The sequence below is a fragment of the Pleurodeles waltl genome, chromosome 4_1 (genome assembly GCF_031143425.1).
Source record: "Pleurodeles waltl isolate 20211129_DDA chromosome 4_1, aPleWal1.hap1.20221129, whole genome shotgun sequence".
NCBI lineage: Eukaryota > Metazoa > Chordata > Amphibia > Caudata > Salamandridae > Pleurodeles > Pleurodeles waltl.
The window spans coordinates 766,310,387-766,330,318 of NC_090442.1; the positions used below are offsets into that span (position 1 = coordinate 766,310,387).

The 19,932-nt window shown below is 43.5% G+C and overlaps 1 protein-coding gene across 1 annotated transcript in view; it reads left to right on the forward strand.

Moving 5' to 3' along the window:
- The window catches only part of KCP (kielin cysteine rich BMP regulator), a 521,393-nt gene that overhangs the window by 495,056 nt on the left and 6,405 nt on the right, over positions 1–19,932 (forward strand). The window lies entirely within an intron of this gene.

Consider the following 19,932-nt stretch of genomic DNA (forward strand, 5'->3'; position numbering starts at 1 on the left):
ATTGAAATTTACTCAAGATTAAGGGCCTTACTTAGATCTCGGCAGAGGGGAAACTCCAGTGCAACGGTAACAGAAGTCCCGTCCAACGAAATCTAAATACCATTGTTTTCTATAGTATTTAGATTTTGTTGGGCAGGATATCCCTCACCGTCGTGAGTGAGTAACCTCTCCTCCAAGATCTAAATCAGGCCGTAAATGTCTACATCACTGAGGTGAATGTTGAGGAATGTTTCAGAATAATGTGATTACCAATTTTGGAATAAATTACGGGCATAGACTAAGAATCTCTAGGTATCAAAAAAATTAAGAGATTTACAATAAATCACGCAACACAGAGCAGCAAGTGAAGTTGCGTTGGGTGAACTGGAGAGAGTAGAACAGCATCATATCCACAAAGGTACGCTGCCATGCTCCATTGCAGACACCTTTGCACCACAGTGCAAGCATGTCTTTGTGATGGTCAGCATAGTTTTTGTGCAGGAAGGGGCTCCTTCATGCACAAAAACTATGCTGAAAGACAATTTCCTCTTTGTATGTGTGCTGCAGTATTCAGCACACATGGAAAGAGTAAAAAGTGAGTATAAATAAAAATATTTCTCATTGTTACTCCAGCCTCAGGGAGGTGCAGGATTTTGGTGCTAATCCTTGTCCACAATTCTTTATAGATATGGATTTGCGTCAAAACCATGAGTAGATGCACCACCCATGGAATGCCTCCTTGACGCAAGCACATAGCGCTACGTTGCGTTACTTTGGGGTTCATTCCAAAGCAAATCATGATAACTATGCATTGGGACTGCATTAAAAAATGTAAGGTAAACTCGAAGAAAAGTGTTTGTCAATCTGGGCATATTTTTTCTGCCTATTCGAGTAATGAAGTTGTTTTTACTCAGTCTTTGTAGACCATTGTGGCACATATACTGCGTGTTTTAGTTGTTATATTTATATATATATATATTTTTTTTTTTCACTGAAAAAAACATAGGTTACAGGGATGTTATCTAATTAGGTTCTGATTTTACACACACAAGACCATAGAAATTCAGCTGTTAATTTTAGAGTTATTTAAAGTAACAATCACTCGTGCGCCATCCACAGTTTTCTCATCAATAAGTTTATTGCAAATGTTTCAGTGACATTATCAATGATACCATAGAAGATGTCATGAATTATGAAATATGTGGGGTAACTAGCTGTGCATGGAAGGGGCGCGAGTTATAGTTACCTTAGGGCTCGAGTTATAGGTACTTGAAATAACTCTAACAGCTGAATTTCTATGCTTTTGTGAGTGTAAAATCAGAACATAATTATAACGTCTTTGTAACTTTCATTCTTTCAGTATATTTTGATGGTTGTTTAATGCTAATCCCTAATAATAATGTTCCTGTAACCTTTGTATTTTTCAGTGAGTTTCTATGTTCTTGTAATGTAGCGGGGTTGGCCGCAGGGCCTGGCCTTTGGTCAGGCCCTGCGGTCAATCCCCTGTAGGCATTCAACCCCAGCGCTGCGCATGGCAAGCGGCAGGGCGGGGAGGGGTTGCCCTTGGACAAGAACAAGAACTTAGGTGTTTGTACTTAATGGAAGCAGAGCTATATTTGTAATTGCTTCCTGTTTAATTTCTGTGAAATGAGCACTTTTTGCCAGAATGCATCCTGACCTGCTTATTTATCCAAGGAGAGTCCACAGTTGTGCGCAAAATGTCTAACCAACAGGAGTACTTTCTACTGCATAATTAGTAAGTGCTACCTTATTGGGTAGATGTATAGTTCATCTCTTTCTCTACAGCTGCGTAAAGGACTACGAGCTAAGGTTTCCAGTGACCTTGTGTGTATGTAATTTTGGCAATGTGATAGTTCCTCGAGTGTCTATATACAGAAGTCTGAGATAACATGAATCCTGGTGTGGAGAAGGCTATGAAACTACAAAGAGTTGAATCTCCACCAAACAAGGGTACTTTCTTTTAATTATATGTAGTAAATGCTTCTGTGTTTGGTGGAGATGTGCTCATATTCCTTGCATCAAGAATACATGTCCAAAATCGGCCTGGAAATGGGCTCCAGGGGCTTTTTAGTAAGCTGGCCATTATCCTAGGAGAAGGTGGGAAGACATTGCATACCACTAACTTATGTGTGCAGGGCCGAACTGGCGGGTCTTCTAAGTCATTTTACATGCTGGCAGTGACTAAAAGTGGGAACAACGATATCTCATACTCCTTGGGACTGCGGGAGGAGCCTCAATGCCCCCGCATTCCCTGTCAGCTTCCTTCCTCTAGCGTAAGCCGGCATTGCTCCTGCACACAGGGCGCAGCAAACAATGCTGCTTTCTGCATTTGGGGGCAATCTTTTCATCTGTTTTTCTGTCCTCTTGACAGTATATATGGCCCTGGGAAAGTGGTGGTCATCGGGGCTCAAGAGGGCTATAGAGGGAGGTCCACGTTTGCGACCGCCAGTAGGTTATATATATATATATATATATATATATATATATATATATATATATATATATATATATATATGTTCAATGGCATGTGTAGCTGCAGATACACACGCTATGCATATCCCTTCCGACATCTAGGGTTGGGCTCGGAGTGTTACAAGTTGCTTTTCTTCAAAGAAATATTTTTGGAGTCACGGGATCGAGTGGCTCCTCCTCTTGGTTCCATTGCGCATGGGCATCGACTCCATTATTAGATTGTTTTCTTTCCGCCGTCAGTTTCGGACGTGTTTCCTCTCGCTCCGAGATTTAGATTCAGAAAACCTTAGAAAACCTTCTTATTCGTCGGTATTGTTTCGGGGCACGTGCGCCCAACTTGGGCCTATTCGGGCCTACCGCGTGGAAGCCTGATGGATCGGACTCCATTCTGATTCTGCCCTCGGGGCCACGCGAAGTACTTCTATAAAGACCAGCGCTTGGTTTGTAATTTGTGCCTTTCTCCAGACCATCAGGAGGACAATTGTGAGGCTTGTCGATCTTTTCGTTCAAAGAAGACTCTCAGAGATTGCAGAGCTAGAAGACTCAAAATAGCGTTGAAAAGCAGTGAACATCTAGACGTCGCTGAAGAAGAGCAGGCGCAGGCAGCAGTGTCCATTCGAGACACAGACTCCGAACAGGAATCGGAGGACGACAGACCCATCACAGCTGGACGGTATGTGAGTACGTCTGTCCCTACACCCCTGCACAAAAGACATTTAAAGGCCTTGGGTACATCACTGCCGGAAGGCCATGGTTCTGCCTGAAAAAAGACTGTCAGTGACCGTCCTTCGGGGTTGGCGCTGAAAAAGGCCACTCCTCCGTCTACTTTGGAGTTGAATAAATCTGTCAAAGGCTCAGTTTCGGACTCCAGTAAAAAAGCCAATTCTTCGGTGTCAAAAATTAGGCAGTCGGCTTCGGAGCCGAGACTTTCCACTACCTTTTCGGGACTGAAAAAACAACAAACTACGGAACTGAAAAAACCCTCATATACAGAGAAACAAGGACTTTTAAGAAAATTGAAAGAAAGCCATAAAACCTCTGAGGAAGTGACTGACATTGAGCCCATTTTACAAATTATGGATGAGAGACAATCCAGAGCACACATCCATAAAGAGACAGGAAGAATTGTCACTGCAACTCCTTTAAAAACAAAAAGCTGGCTTTCCAAGAGGAACTGGACTCAGTACAGCCACCAGCAAAGGTGCAAAAACAAAAGGAGAAGCCAATTCCTCTTCACACTTCTCCTCCCCATTCTCCACAATTATCTGTCTCACCTCACACAAGCCCACCACGAATGCCTTCTCCAACACATTCACTATATTCACAGGGAGATACAGCAGGCCCATGGGATCTTTATGACCCCGATCCCATCCCAGATAATGACCCAGATACTTACCCATCAAAACCATCTCCACCAGAAGATACCACTGCATACAACCAGGTCAAATCCAGGGCAGCAGCTTATAATAGGGTAGCCATGCATTTAGAACCATTGGAAGAAGATTTTTATTTAATACACTATCTTCTACACATTCCAAGTACCAATGTCTCCCAATGTTACCAGGAATGGTAAAACATGCAGACCAAATTTTTTGCGAGCCTGTAAAAGCTAGGATTATAACACCTAGAATTGATAAAAAGTATAAGCCTGCTCCCGCTGTCCCAGATTACATCATTCACCAAGTCCCTCCAGATTCAGTGGTGGTCAGTGCAGCAAGAAAAAGGGCAAATAGCCAGTCTTCAGGAGATGCACCTCCTTTTGATAAAGAGAGCAGAAAATGTGATGCAGCAGAAAAAAGAGTTGCTACACAGGCAGCAAATCAGTGGAGAATTGCGAATTCCCAGGCACGTCTAGCTTGCTATGATAGGGCCTATTGTGATGAAATGCAGGATATTATACAGCATCTCCCAAAAGAGCACCAGAAGAGGGCACAGCAAGTAGTAGAAGAGGGACAAGCCATTAGTAATAATCAAATAAGATCTGCCCTTGATGCTGCTGATACAGCTGCAAGGAGTGTAAACACTGCCATCACAATCAGAAGATATGCATGGCTGTGCTCCTCTGGTTTTAAACCAGAAATTCAACAGGCTGTCCTTAACATGCCTTCTGATAAAAAGCACCTCTTTGGCCTAGAAGTGGACACGACTATTGAAAAACTGAGAAAGAACTCAGATACTGCCAAAGCAATGGGTGCTTTGTACACCACCCCATATAGAGGTTCATTTCGCAGGCCACAGTTTCGAGGAGGTTTTAAGTTGTCCCCCGAACATACAGTTCTGTTACAACAAGAGGTACAATCTCTACTGTTCAAACAAGCAATAGAATTAGTTCCACAGTCCCAACAAGGAAAGGGAGTATACTCACTATGCTTCCTAATTCCCAAAAAAGATGGCACCCTAAGGCCCATATTAGACCCCAGGCCCCTCAATCTATACATATTGTCAGTGCATTTTCACATGGTAACTCTATGAGATGTTATTCCACTACTGCAAAAACAAGATTTTATGACTGCTTTAGACCTTAAAGATGTGTATTTTCACATACCCATCCACCCAGCTCACAGAAAATACCTCAGGTTTGTCATAGCAGGAAAACACTACCAGTTCAAAGTGTTGCCATTTGGCATAACAACAGCTCCAAGGGTGTTCACAAAGTGTCTAGCAGTAGTAGCGGCCTACCTAAGAAGACAACACATCCATGTCTTTCCATATCTAGACGATTGGCTAATAAAATCAAGCAATCTTACACAATGCCAAAAACGTACTCGTTATGTGATAGAAACTCTGCACACACTAGGTTTTTCTATAAACTACCTAAAGTCACACCTTCAACCAGCACAAGTACAATCGTATCTAGGTGCTATCCCAAATACTCAACTAGCTCTAGCGTATCGAAATATGCAAAGGATACAAGCTTTCCAAAGATTTAATACCACTCATACAGCCAAATCAACAATACACTGTAAGACTTATCATGAAGATTTTAGGAATTATGGCATCTTGTATAGCAATAGTCCCACATGCAAGATTAAACATGAGGCACTTACAACAGTGCCTTGCACAACAATGGTCACAGGCACACAGTCAACTTCAAGAAACACATATGTCCCTTCAATGGTGGAATCGCAGCAATTTAATGAAGGGGCGGTCGTTTCAAGACCCTGTGCCTCAGACCATAATTACAACAGAAGCATCAATGATTGGTTGGGGAGCTCACCTAAACAATCAGACCATTCAAGGGCAATGGGAGGTCAAACAGAAACAGTTACACATAAACCACTTAGTATTATTAGCTGTGCTCCTTGCCTTAAAAGGATTTCAACTCTCAACAAACAGGGAGGGACTCATTCATCTCAGCTGTCCCTTCTAGCCCAAACAATTTGGAAATGGGCAATTCACAATCAAATTCATCTACTAGCACAATACATTCCAGGAATAGACAGTGAGTTGGCAGATCTCCTCAGCAGAAATCACCAACAGACACACGAATGGGAGATTTACTCTCAAGTACTTCAAAAGTACTTTCAAAGGTGGGAAACACCAGACATAGATCTAATTGCAACAAGCGAAAACACAAAGGCCCTCATTCCAACCCTGGCGGTCTATGACCGCCAGGGTGGAGGTCGCCGGAAGCACCACCAACAGGCTGGCGGTGCTTCATATGGCATTCCGACCGCGGCTGTAAAGCCGCGGTCGCCCAGCCGGGTCCGGCGGTTTCCCGCCGGATTACCCCCGGCTGGGAGAATCCTCCATGGCGGCGCTGCAAGCAGCGCCGCCATGGGGATTCTGACCCCCTGCCCGCCAGCCTGTTTCTGGCGGTTTTCACCGCCAGAAACAGGATGGCGGGAACGGGTGTCGTGGGGCCCCTAGGGGCCCCTGCACTGTCCATGCCACTGGCATGGGCAGTGCAGGGGCCCCCTAACAGGGCCCCAGCATGATTTTCACTGTCTGCATAGCAGACAGTGAAAATCGCGACGGGTGCAACTGCACCCGTTGCACCCCTGCAACACCGCCGGCTCCATTCGGAGCCGGCTTCAATGTTGCAGGGCCTTTCCCGCTGGGCCGGCAGGCGCTCCCTTGGCGGGCGCCCGCCGGCCCAGCAGGAAAGTCTGAATGGCCTCCGCGGTCTTTTGACCGCGGAGCGGCCAAGTGGCGGTTCGTCGCCCGCCAATGTAGGAATGACCCCCAAAATGCCAAAACTTTGCATCCAGACACCCAGATACCCTATCCAAGGGCAACGCTCTATTGATCAATTGGTCAGGGATATTTGTTCACGCTTTTCCCCCTCTCCCACTCCTTCCATTTGTAAGTCAACAAATTGCATGAAACGTCACTCAACATGATACTCATAGCACCAACATGGGCACCCCACCCTTGGTACACAACACTATTAGACCTATCTGTAGTACCTCACTCCAAACTCCCAAACAGACCAGATTTGTTAACACAAACCAAAGTCCAAATCAGGCATCCAAACCCCAATGCTCTCAATCTCTCAATCTAGCGATTTGGCTCCTGAAGTCATAAAATTTGGTTATTTAAATCTTCCATCTGAATGTAAGAAGTAATTAAACAAGCACGAAAACCTATTACTAGACAGTGCTACGCAAACAAGTGGAAAAGATTTGTCTACTATTGTCAATCTAAGACCATAGATCCACTTACAGCATCTATACAAGATATTGTATGCTATTTACTTCATTTACAGAAATCAAATTTGGCTTTTTCATCCATAAAATACACCTTACTGCAATATCTGCATACTTACAAACTACTTACAAACTATTCAACATACTTCTCTATTCAGAGTTCCTGTTATCAAAGCCTTCATGGAAGGATTAAAACGCATCATTCCACCCAGACGACCACCTTTTCGATCATGGAATTTAAATATTGTACTTACCAAACTCATGCACTCTTGCCAAATTCAATTTTTAACATGGAAAGCTGCCTTCCTTGTGGCTATTACTTCTTTAAGAAGAGTTAGTGAAATGCAAGCATTCACTCTTGAAGAACCTTTTTTCCAATTGCACAAACCTAAGGTTGTACTAAGAGCTAATCCAAAATTTCTACCAAAAGCAGTATCTCCTTTTCACATCAATCAATTTTGTACTACATAGACAGAACTAAAGATTTTAGGAAAACAAACAACTTTTTGTTGCTTTCCAATAACCACTTACAGGCAATCCTACATCAAAACAAGGTATAGCATGATGGATTGTTAGATGTATACAAACATGTTATATCAAAGCAAAAAGACAACTTTTGATTACTTCTAAAGCACATTTTACAAGAAAGAAGGGTGCAACAATGGCTTTTTTAGGAAACATACCAATGGTTGACATATGTAAAGCAGCTACATGGTCAACTCCTCATACATTTACAAAACACTACTGTGTTGATGTTTTCTCACAGCAACAAGCCACTGTAGGCCAAGCTGTCTTAAAGACATTATTCCAAACAACTTCAGCTCCTAGAGGCTAACCACCGCTTTTTGGGAGGACTAACTGCTTTGTAGTCTATGCATAGCATGTGTATCTGCAGCTACGCATGCCATTGAATGGAAAATGTCACTTACCCAGTGTATATCTGTTTGTGGCATGTAGTGCTGCAGATTCACATGCACCCTCCCTCCTCCCCGTAAGCCTGTAGTTGTTTAAGTTACTAACATTTGTACATATGTATACATTTACATTTGCATGGACATCTCTTTTATTTTCTATACTCTATCACTCCTTTCTTCACCCTCTGCGGGAAAATAATCTAACAATGGAGTTGATGCACATGCGCAATGGAACCGAGAGGAGGAGTCACTCGATCCCATGACTCCGAAAAGACTTCTTCGAAGAAAAACAACTCTGAGCCGAACACTAGATGTCGGATGGGATATGCATAGCATGTGAATCTGCAGCACTACATGCCACAAACAGATGTACACTGGGTAAGTGACATTTTCCATATGTATATATATATATATATATATATATATATATATATATATATATATATATACCTACTGGCGGTCGCCACTAGGTAGTTATAGTTAGCACCTAGTTTCTATAGAAAAAGCATTTTTTATTTTCCAATAACGTTGGCGCCGTTTGATGAATCTTCACAAAATTTTCCAATAAAATATCACGCTTAATTCAGCATCTGTCTGGAAAGTTTTGGGGTGACCCATCAAGCAGGGGCTGAGAAAAAGGGGGGTCCCAAAACACTTTTTCGTCATGCATTTTTCCATAGGGTTTTTGAACAGGAATAGCGCCCGAACCACTGGACGACATTACACCGAAATTTGGCAGAAAGGTAGCTCTTGGTCCAGAAAGCACCTTTTTATTATTTGGTGTAAATCTGTTTAGTAGTTTTTGAGAAGTTAAAGAAAAGACACATTTGTATGTATAGGGATGCAATGGTTCTGCAAACCCTCCTGATCTTGTGAAGAGATCTGATTGGCTGGCAACACTTCAACAAGAACCAGGTGGCAGCCATGTTGGGACTTGGCTTCAGTTGAGTCCCTGTAAAACAGATTAAAAATAAGAAAAAGGGGCCAGGCTAGGGATACCCTGACCCCTTAGCTCTGGTGCTGGGGTGGGAGACGCAGTGGATCCACAGATTCACCAAAAATTACAAAAAATAACTTGTTTAAATGCAAGGGCAAGGACCCGGGGGCATTGACATTTTGAATGCGGGGGGCCCCTAACCCACCCGCAGCCCTGGGGACCACCACCTCCCTGGGGCCATTGAAATTATGAGTGGGGGGGGCATCCCGCGGACCGCCACCTCCCCGGTGCTTCAAAGTTTTTTGTTTTTTTTGTTTCAAAATTTAGGAGGGGCCATGGTGATTTTGAATTTTTTTCTTTGTGGGCTAATGAAGAAAACCGTGATGGTTGAAGCGCGTTTCCCTGCTTTTGCATGTTAAATTAAAAAATGTGAAACTTGACAAGGATTTTTTGGTCTAAATAAACATTTCAGCTGTCCGGAGTGCCAGCTTTTTAACTTTGTTTGGTGGAATATTGGAATGGGTCCTGCGCCCATAATGGAGCACCAACCTCGCTAGGCGAGCGCAGGAAGAACAGCAGGAGTGTTTTCAAGTTGTTTAAGGATTCCCTGGGGCTCGCCATTCACAATTATAATTGCAAATGAAGCTAATTGGGGTTTGATTTTTTTGCAAGCGAGTAGAGGGTCCGTCCCGTAACTGGAGGATGGCTTGCAACTGTTCTTGTGTTTATCGACCTTTTGTCAGGAACGTTCTACTTTCTGAAACTGTCAAAACATTACAAAGTAAACACTTTTTGCCCTGACAGTGTTTTCTTCAAGGATGCCGTTGAAGATTGGATATTTTGTTTCAAGCGGAAATGAGAGCTGAGCTTTTCGCGTGTGGAGATTGTTTTTCGTTCCTCCCCGGAAACCGCCCGGCTTCTGTGCGGGGAGAGCGATTGGTGCTGTGAGAACACAGGCTGGATTCAAGCGTGTTCTTTGCTGAGGCCGGTGAAGGTCGGATATTTTGATTTATGCGGAAATGCGAGTTGAGCTTTCTGAGTGTTACATCAGTGCTTCGTTCCTCTTTGGAAACGCCCGGCTTCAGTGTGGAGAGAGCGGCTGGCACGGCTTTAATATAGACTGGCTGTAAGGTAAATGACAAAATCTTTTCTCCTTGCCGTTTGTGAGCAAAGAGACTTTAATTTTAAACTTGCAGTGTAAACAATACGGCACATATATTGATTGAGGATTTCAGTAATAAACAGAAGCCGTATGTGTGCTGCAGTTCGTCTCTACATGCCTGACCAGTGAAATTAGATATAAGCTGCCGGCACGATTACAATATTGTGAACTCCGTGAACTCTGTAAGCGCAGAGACTGGTTTACTTTCAAATTATATCTTTCCCTTTGGCTCTGTGCACAAAGTAATACTAATGTCAGAAGTTGAATGGCAAATGGCAAAATCTTTTTTCTTCGTTCTCTGAGAATAAAGAGACATTAACTCTTCTTATTTATTGAGTGAAAGGATAAAGGACAGGTATTAGTTGTTGATTTCAGCAACGAATACGAGCTCCTTCGATGCGGTGTTCCTTTTGAAAGTGCCCGGTTCGTGAAGTGAGTGAAACCTATTTCAGCAGTCAAACTAAGGTTCTGACACTGCATGTAACAGAATACAGGATATACACGAGTCCTTAATAAATAGACTATGGAGGCATCCTGATGAGATATTTTCAAGACTAGCTGTTAGACCGTCCGTGATTAATACATGATATTTTGTAGTTTTTCGGTGGTGGAAAAACCGTCATATTATTGTGTCCAGAATGAATGAGACAATACGTCTGAGAATGGAGGAGGCACGCCGTTTATTTGATGAGAATGCCACCAGTTCCTCACACTTAACACATGGGGGTAAAGATGGAGAATCACATGGGACTGTGCCCATGAAGCAACAATTATGGCATTTGGAGAGATTATGCAAAAAAGAAATAAATAGAAGTTGGGAAGTAATTTCTTTAAATAACTATATTGAGGTAGGTCGGGTCCCATGTGGTCTTAGAATCCTGATTACTCCCACACATATTAACCCACATCCCAAATTGTTAGAAGAATGGTCCCAATTAATGTCGGCTACGTGTAAAAGTATGCTGGAGCTCTTATCAAATTATGCAGCCATAGAATTGACACAAACCAGTGTGGAAATTGGTAATTTAAGGGCAGCATTAGAGAATTAAGAAACTTTAGAAAGAAATGGAGGAAAGACTCAAGAAATATGAAGAAGAAATCAAATTGAGGAAGAGGAGGAAATTTATATGTGATAAAAATGACTATGCAGTGGGTCGTATCCTTACGTTTGGCAGGAGGTATGATCAAGCAAGAAAGGATTTTCAACAAGGTGAGGCCTTAAGACGACAGGAGATGTCCTCGTCGGAATCTAGTGTGGAGAATGTATCTGATATTGAGGAGCTACCGGGTCCGAATATGGTGGCAGGGCAACCATTCATAACCTTGGAAGAGTATTGTTTTTTACAAATGAATCAGAGACCACAAAGAAAGCCCCCAAGAGGCAGGGGAGAAGGCGGAGAAGTAAAAAGATCCAGAGAGGCGGAACGGCAGCAAGATAGTGAAAAACTGAATGGCAGAAACATACGTCAGAACTGGAGACAGAGATAAATGATGAAAATAAACTCACAATAGTCAATATCTCATCTCATTCCTTATCACAGGATGAACAAACAGTTCTTGAATTAGGCCTATCGTTCTGCCCGACAGCTAACTTTAATTATACTAAGACACGTATTGATATTTTTCACTTTGTTAGAAAATTAAAGTTAATGAAAATCTTTGCACAACAGAAAGATCAATTTTCAATGCAGAATGTAAATGTGAATGCGGATGATACAGACAAACCTCCAGAACTGACTATTAGTGATATTGAGGGTCTAGCTACTTTGAGAGAATTAGAAGTAGGGGAAAGAACATGGGATACGGAAACAGAGTTATTGCAAGAATTGGGTTTGGAAACAGGAAATATGAGTAGTAGCAAATTCAAAGTAAAATCGAGATGCAATCCCACCATGCCACATGATAATATTGATGCCTTTCATGAAGCCGTGATTTTTGATTTAGTCAGACTATGGAGTAAGACTGGCGATGTGTTTGCACAGAATCTCACACCAGGTCAACGAGAAACTATAGTTTAGTTGAATAAAGCAACTTTGTGATTAAACCAGCTGATAAGGGGGGCAATGTGGTATTATGGGATTTACAAAAATATCAAAAGGAAGCAAGGAGACAATTGGTGTATACTAACTGTTATGAAGCATCGACGTTGACGGCATACCGAGCATCAATAACTATGTTTCATGATCTGCTTTCTGAGAGATTAGATAGTGGTTTGATCTCAGATGATGAGTTTAAGATTTTGCTAGTTAGGAAACCTTTGGCACCTTGTTTCTACATGTTACCTAAAATACATAAGGACACCCATAACCCCACAGGATGCCCTATAGTATCAGTGAAAGGTAGTCTCTTGGAGAATGCCTCAATTTATCTAGATCATTTCTTATGCCCTTATGTATTTAGTCTGGCCTCATATTGCAGAGACACCACAGATTTTATAACAAAATACAACATATTCCTTGGCAGCCTCATTATATTATGGTAACTATAGATGTTGTATCATTGTATACCTGTATACCACATGATTTTGGCATTCGGGCATGTAATCACTTTTTCTGGGATAAACCAATTAGACTTTTTGACCATTCTGAATTGCTTTTGAGAATGTTAAGATTTTGCCTGGAATTTTTTTTTTTTCTGTATGAAGATCAATGGTACAGACAAAAAAAACGGGACTGCGATGGGAAGTTGCTTTGCCCCAAGTTATGCCTGTCTTTTTATGGGGTGGTGGGAAACGCAGCATGTGATGGTGGATAAGAATGGAAAATGGTCTAACCATATTATTTTCTGGACAAGATATATTGACGATATATTTGTAATCTGGGACGGTCCTGAATCAATGTTATGTGACTTTTTGAATTGGCTACCAAGGAATGATTTGAATTTAAAATTTACTTATAAAATACACAAACAGGTCATGGAATTCTTAGATGTTGAGGTCAGGGTTGAAGCAGGTACTCTACATACTAGACTGTTCAGAAAAGGCACGGCAGGAAACAGCATCTTACATGCTCACAGTCACCATCCACCTAGTCTGGAATGGAGCATACCCTATGGGGAACTACTTAGAGCAAAAAGGAACTGTAGTACACCTCAGAGTTTCGAAAGGGAACAAGAAACAAGGATCCACAGGTTTAAATCCAGGGGGTATCCGAACAAAGCTATCAAGAATGCATGTCGAAAGGTAGAGGAAGTTCAGAGAGTTGATTTATTGGTTCCAAAAAATAAGGTGACTGATATGAATACTTTGAGATGTGTAACTACCTTAAATGTGTACTCGTCTCAAGTGAGAAAAATCCTGATTAAATACTGGCATTTGATTAAGGCAGAAAAGGTGATTGGTCAGTTAGTCAGTCCTTATCCAAGGATAACCTATAGAAAAAGCAGTTCCTCACGAGATATGCTGGTACATAGTTCTTCATTTAAAAGGAGGGAGGCCTTCTTAGACAAACAACAAGGTTTTTATAAATGTGCAAAATGTAAAGCATGTAGACAGAGAAGGAATCATAAAGACTATATGGTACCAACAGGGAAAAAAGAGAGAATTTAAAAATTCCTTAGTTGCAACTCAGACTTTGCAATTTATGTGATAGTGTGCCCATGTGGGCTACAATATGTGGGTAGTACGATCTTACCCATAAAGAAACGGATCCTGGAACACTGGAGAGCAATTACCAACAATGATGCAACTTACCCAGTGGCTCACCACTGTAATTTGGTACATGCAGGAATGATAAACAAAATGACATTTTTTGGAATAGACAGAGTGCTAGGTACTTCAAGGGGGGGGAAGAGAGAGAGGAAATTAAGAAGGCTAGAATCCAAGTATATTATTCGGCTTAATAGTCGACATCCTTGGGGTTTGAATAAGGACGAGGAACCTTTTGTACATATTGGTTAGTCAACTTGAGAGATGAAGGTTCATGGGTGTCAATAGTCGTTCAGGGCTTTATTTAATTTGGTTATGATGATTTTTGCTGTAAATGTGACTATCCTACAAGTAATAGGAGAATTGTCATGACGTTTGTTTTCAATTTGATAATTGAATAGAAATGGTGCTAAAGTAGAGTTTAGAGTATCATATTATTGGCTATGTGTAAATAAATTTTGTATAAATTGTAAGATCTACTTGAGGGAGAAGAAGAGAAAAGTTTGAAAAAAAAAATACATTTATGTCTATGATTTGTAAGTGGTTATATACCTAAGGAAGGAGGGGCCATGGTGATTTTGAATTTTTTTCTCTGTGGGCTAATGAAGAAGACCGTGATGGTTGAAACGCATTGCCCCGCTTTTGCATGTTAAATTTAAAAATGTGAAACTTGACAAGGATTTTTTGATCTAAATAAACATTTCAGTTGTCTGGAGTGCCAGCGTTTGAACTTTGTTTGGTGGAATATTGGAATGGGTCCTGTGCCCATAATGGAGCACCCACCTCGCTAGGCGAGCGCAGGAAGAACAGCAGGAGAGTTTTCAAGTTAGATATATATATATATAAAAATGTGTGTATGTGTGTTTGTGGTAGGTGTAGCTGTAGATACACATGTTGTGCATACTCTTGCCATGTAGTGTCCATTGACTGTTTTCTCTGCCGCCGGGTTCACAAAAGTCCCTTCGAGCTCCAGTGCGACGCTGAGTCGCAGTCTCAGCGGGTCCGTTCGGATTCTTCCTACTTGTTGAATGAATTTATAGTGAATCTCAGTGTGTGTTCCAAGCATCGTGTTGCCTTTGCTTCGTTTTCGCGGACGAATGTCTTCAACACCTCATATGGGGCCTGACCCTTTCGGGGGTCCATCAATCCCTCGACAACAGAGAATATACCTATAATGGAAAGGACTCCATTTCAATACTGCCCGAAGTATCGAGCGAGGTACCCGAGGACAGGCCTCCATCAGGTGTGCAACCCCTGTCTGTTCCAGGACCACCAGGATGCTCCCTCGTCTCTGTGCCTCCCCTTCAGGGCAGTGTAGTAACAAAACATGAGTGGGACCTCTGGCAAGATGTCCTAAAGGGGACTGACGCTCACCTCAGTAGGGGCTGAAGGGAACCCCTCCAGTATGGGTAAGCACTGAGGGGGCTGAGGGGGTCCACTGTTATGCTCCTGCTTCAGGGATAACAAAACTCACCAGTACTGTCGGGATCATCTCATTGCTTCGTCGTTGATAGTGTTGATGGCCCACCACCGAAAGGAGAATACTCTAGACCCTTGTTTGGGAAACCAGAGATCGAGGTTGAGCAGCAGCCAGAGGTTTTCAGCACAGAGGCTCAGGTGTTGGAGATAAAGGAGGACTTTGGATTCGATGTCAAAGCAGATAGGCCTCCACCTGCACACTATTCACCTCCAAAAAAGTGTAGAGTGAGTTCTGAGATCCCGCCTCCCTCCCCTCGACACCCCTCAGAACCCGAGCATCAACCTCAAGAGGGTTGACCATCGAGCTCACAGGCCAGTCATGAGGCCTCCTATCCGCCACTGCGGCAAGGTCATGATCACTACTGAATCGGAGACAATGCATGCACAGCTCTCGGCATCGAAGCCCCCCTCCATGCCCGGCCCTTTGAAGCTGATCTCCAGCTTAGTACCGGTAGCCCAGTGGACATCCTTGGCTCCGAGAAAACCATCATCCAGGTAACATCCTATAATGCTTCCTAGAATCAAGAACAGCTCAATGCAAGACAACAGCAAATACATATTCATCCTGAGAGTGGATGAAATCTGGTCATGTCTGCCCTTTAGGCAAAGGACTGTATTCCTCCAAAGAGGAAACTGACTTTGAGAAGGCCCTAAGCCCACCCTCAGAGCCTGCACACAAAAATCTTGGCACCACAATAATGGCACCTTCTGCCACCTTCTTTACCATGCTTACCTCTGCATTGCCTTTCACCCCCTCCACCTTGCCCTTCAACCCTCCACCTTTCTTCTTCACCACCTGCAAGGCCACCATCCCCACTACTAGTACACCCTTTGCCAGAGCCACCCAAGTGTTGCCCTTTGTCATGTTTTGGGAGGAATAGTCCAAGGTCTCCCTAAGATCCATATAATATACCATATTGCCCACACGCTCATGACGACTTGTGGGATGATTATGATGTGGAGCCGACACTGACACGAACCTCTGTCTGGCTAATCCTCCTCCGCCGGATGACACTACTTCATACCATGAAGTGCTGCAAATGGCAGCAACTTTCCACAGAGTGGACATGCATAAACTCCTGAGGAAAATGACTTCCTCATGGAGACACTGTCCACCACTCAAAGGTCCGTGCAGTATTTACCACTGCTTAAGGGGAAACTCAAACCAGCCTCTGATTTCTTCAAGGAGCCAGTCAAGGCAAGAGTCGTCATGTCTAGAGTGAACACAAAGTATAAAGCTTCTCCTTCTAACCCTCCTTACAGCAGGTGACAAGTGACACATGATTCTCTAGTCATGCACATGGCCAGGAAAGAGGCCAGTTCACAAGCCACAGGTGATGCCCCCTGCCTGACTGGGGAAGTAACACAATTGACACTGCAGGGAAACATGTAATGGCCAAGACCGCTACTCATTGGCATACTGCCAATTCTGTGGTTCTCCTCTCCCTGTATAACTGCACCCATTTGTACAAGGTGGAGGAATTACTGCAACATCTGCTGTACCGATACAAAAAGATGGGCCAGGAGTAAGTAGCTGAAGGGAAAATTATCTTCAACACAAACTTTAGATGTGCCCTAGATGCAGCAGCCCCTACTGTTCTTGGGGTAAATACCAGTGTCATTCCTCACAGACACGCCTGGGTGCATGTTTCTGGCTTTAAACCACAGGTATAGCAGCATCTGGTCAACATGCTGTTTCGTGGCGAGGATCTGTTCTGCCCACAAGTTGATCGGATGCTGGAAAAATAAATAAAGAATTAGACTGAGACAGCTAAAGCCGTGGGTGCCTAACAGACCCCACCTGCCTTTGGCTCCTTTTTCTCTACACAATATTGTGGATGAGCCAAAACTACCAGCCCTAAGGTATCCGCATCCTTCCTCAGACAACACCAGCAACAAACACCCTCTCGTGGTTACTACAGGGGAGGTTATAAAAACAACAACACCACAGGTAGGGGAAAAGTTGCATCCCCCAAAGGGGCCACACCTTCTAAACTGTGACTCCCTACCCTTCCTCCCAATCACTTAACAGCTGTCAGGGAAGATTGCAAGGGTTTCTGTCCCACTGGACAGACATCACCCCTGACCAGTGGGTTCTAGGTATCACAGCAGAGGTGTACTGTGTAGAGCTCACACAAACACCACACTTCACCCCTGCGGACACAAACTCACCCCGGAACATCAGTGTGTGCTCTAAGTGGAGATGCATGCACTACTCAGCAAAAGGGCCATATAACCTGTGCTACCACAGTACTGTGGCAAAGAGGTATACTGCCTATAGTTCTATGTTCCCAAAGAGGATGGGTCCCTCTGGCCCATCCTGGACCTCAGTATCCTCAACAAGTACTTCTTGTCAGAGCACTTTTACATGGTGACATTCCAGGATGTCATTCCTCTACTACAGCAAAGCAAATTCATAACCTCCCTTGACCTGAAGGATGGCTACTTTCACATCCCCATCCACCCTGCACATCGACAGCTCCTCTAGTTTATGGTAAGTGGTCAGAATTAAAAGTTCAAAGTGTTGCCTTTCGAAGTAGCCACAGCTCCCAAGATGTTTACAGAGTGTCTTGCAGCAGTAGCTGCTCACTCCAGAAGGAGTGTGTCCACGTGTTCCCTTACCTGGATGATTGGCTGATCAAGAGTACAAAAAAATAGCAATACCTAGAGCACACCCAGTGCACTGTACATCTCTTGTGCAGCTTAGGATTTGCCATCAATATCACAAAATACCACCTACAGCCCCTCCAGGTACATGCCTTCATTGGGGCCATTCTTGACCCTCGAGTCAGGAAAGCACACAGCCCAGCAAGGGTACAAGCATTCCAAGGGCTGCTTTCTCTTTCTTGGCCAGATCGCCAGGTAATCTGACAGATTTCTTTGCATAATTTTTTTCCGCCACTTTTAACGCCTGCTCAGAGCAGGCGTTAAAAGGAGGCATCTGTTGGTTACAATGGGCCTCTTGATGCTTTGCAGGATTAGCATCAACATTTTTCATGCTAATCCTGCAAAGCGCTGGACTAGCATAAACATTTCTGACACGAGTCCCCTAACTACCGCCATGTTGCGCCATATTTTAAATGCAGCACACACATGGTGGTGTTAGAGGAGCGCTAAGGGGCGCAAGAAAAGTGGTGCAGCACTGTGTGCAGCTCCATTTTTTTCAAACATGCCCTATAGGGGCATATTTAAGAGCCCCTTGTGCCATTCTTACGCCACATTAGTGTATTTTTTTAAGCTAATGTGGAGTCAGAAGACCAAAACCGCTGCGCCATATTCACAAAGTTGCACAATGCATTCATTGCGCCACTTTGTAACCCTTTACGCTACATTATGCCTGCGCCAGGCATAATATATGCAAAGGGGGCATCCCCCCGTTAGGGGGGCCAAAAAAATGGTGCAAAGAAATCTGACAGATTTCTTTGCATCATTTTTTTCTGGCACTTTTAACGCCTGCTCAGAGCAGGCATTAAAAGGAGGCTTCCATTAATTACAATGGGCCTCTGGGTGCTTTGCAGGATTAGTGTCAACATTCTTTATGCTAATGATGCAAAGCGCAGGACTAGCATAATAAATTCTGAGGCTAGTCCCCAAACTACCGCCACGGTGCACTGTATTTTAAATATGACGCACACATGGCGGCGTTAGGGGGGGTGCTATAGGGTGCAAGAAAAGTGGCACAGCACTGTGTGCAGTGACACTTTTTTCCAAATGTGCCCCACAGTTCTGTTTGTTGCAGCAGGCATATTAACCCTCTATGCTACTTTATGTTGAGTCAAAGCTGCCTCTAGGCAAAACTCCCATCTCTCTCTCTAGCAGGAACATTAATGACAAGAGATATCTTGACATTTTAATTGTTTCTTGAAGGCTAAATGCACAAGGAACTTTTAAGCAGGTGCTTTTAAATCGCAAGTTTCGGACGTTATTGCTAAACACAGCGCCCCCCTGAGGTCAGCGCCTGGTGCGGTATCACCGTTGGCACCGCCCAAAAGCCTTCCCTGGTTGTTATCATTCCAGCTAGCCCTCAAGGGGCTCCTCCCTTGCATTCAGCACAGGGTGATCCCAGTCTGGATGGACAACACAACTGCCATGTTTTTACTTAATGAAATGGGGCAGCACACATTACCTGCAGTTAACCTCTCTAGCCCAGAGTATTTGGTGGTGAGCAATACATCACCGAGTCCATCTAATGATAGAGCACATACCAAGAGTGGGCAACAGTTTTGCAGACCTGTTCCTCAGGATGCAGGAACAAGTCTATGAGTTGGCACTTCACCCCCAAGTCTTCATACTGTATTTCCAATGTTGGGGGTTCCCCATTTAGACCTGTTCACCATCAAGAAAACACAAAATGCCAGTACTTCGCTAAGAGTCCCACACCCACAGTCCATGGGCAACGCACTTTGGATGAACAGATCACTGATATATGCCTGTGCTTTCCCACTTCTTTCTTTTGGGTTTCACAGGCTTCGATAGACATCCCTCACTCTCATCTCAGTAGCACCAACCTCATCCAGCACTGTTTCACCACTCTGCTAGACCTGTCTCTAGTTCCACGTGAGAAACTGCCTAATCATCCAGATCTCTTGCAGAATCAAGACGTACTCAGACATACCAACCCCAAACAGCTCAATCTTGCAATTTGGCTCCTGAAGTCCTAGAGTTTGAATATC